Below are 1308 nucleotides of genomic sequence, written 5' to 3' on the forward strand. Positions count from 1 at the left end.
TTGGTAGGACAGACAGGGCACTGATATATAAGACATTGAAAATGTTCTTATTCCTAGCCTGGGTGGAAATTTCTTGAGAGTGTTTTTAGAAGTTATGTTTTATAACTTATGCATATGCTGCTTATGTTTGTTTACATGTATCAAATATTGCCTTAATTAAAAATAACAGAAGACAAAAGAAAAGAAGATTATGCATAATAATTTTTACTTAGTCCAAGAATGTAAGTCTTATTAGATACTGGCAAATACAGTAATGTGATTCCTCATATTAGTAGAAAAATTCATGGCCATCATGACCAATTAACAAACAAACAAACATTAGTTATAATTCAGCATCCATTTTTTAAAAAATATAACACACTAGTCATTTAATGATGATTATACTGACCATTTCCATTGGTTAGCAAGAGGCTTTTCTGAAAACTAAAGTTTCCCATGGTTTCCACTGTATCATTTTTTTTGCCAGATCGAGTTCATTTTCAGCCTGAAGAATCAGGTGGCCACCCTGAAGCTGCTCTTCTAATTTCTTAACAATTGTTTCCATTTTGGGGCGCCTGGGTGGCTCAGTCGGTTAAGCATCTGACTTCAGCTCAGGTCACGATCTCGCGGTCCGTGAGTTCCAGCCCCGCGTCGGGCTCTGGGCTGATGGCTCAGAGCCTGGAGCCTGCTTTGAATTCTGTGTCTCCCTCTCTCTCTGCCCCTCCCCCATTCATGCTCTGTCTCTCTCTGTCTCAAAAATAAGTAAACGTTAAAAAAAAAAAACAAGAAAACACACAAAAAAACTAATTGTTTCCATTTTAACTATACTAGGCTTCTCATTTGTAATCTGTTATGTATACTTTCTATATGCTACATTTTTAGGAATTTGCTCAAGAACCTCAAGAACCTTTGTGTATAATATTCTTAGCCTCGTGTGTGGACTCATAAAAAGCCAATCCTATAAGGCTGGTGGTTTTCTTCAGGAAACTTGCCATGACAACCATTTAGAATCCATTCCCATAAAATTTTTTAAAAACCAAATCGATGGTAAACTAGGTATAGTTAAGATGTTTTATCTGAACCAAGAGCAGATGTCATGCTGAATGAAGGTACAGTAAAAGGATGTTCTGTTAATGACAAGAACTACCAATGCCTGCTCTTGCCTCTACAACCAACAGTGTTCTGGAAGTCCTAACAACTATAAAAAGAAAATAAAAAGAAATAAGAATCCATTCACTTTGGAATGAACTTGCCATTAGTTACTATTTTTTGATACTGTAGAAAGCATAAGATAATCAATTACAAAATCATCTGAACTAATAAAAATTT

General features: G+C 35.5%; 1 pseudogene; it reads right to left on the bottom strand.

Annotated features, from left to right (window-relative positions):
- Positions 1-378: 378 nt before the first annotated feature.
- Positions 379-974, bottom strand: LOC124502693 (NADH dehydrogenase [ubiquinone] 1 alpha subcomplex subunit 5-like; annotated as a pseudogene).
- Positions 975-1308: the final 334 nt, after the last annotated feature.

Source organism: Lynx rufus, unplaced genomic scaffold (genome assembly GCF_022079265.1).
Source record: "Lynx rufus isolate CCGP_SWC_20201006 ecotype Redwood Valley unplaced genomic scaffold, mLynRuf1.p SCAF_7, whole genome shotgun sequence".
Lineage (NCBI taxonomy): Eukaryota > Metazoa > Chordata > Mammalia > Carnivora > Felidae > Lynx > Lynx rufus.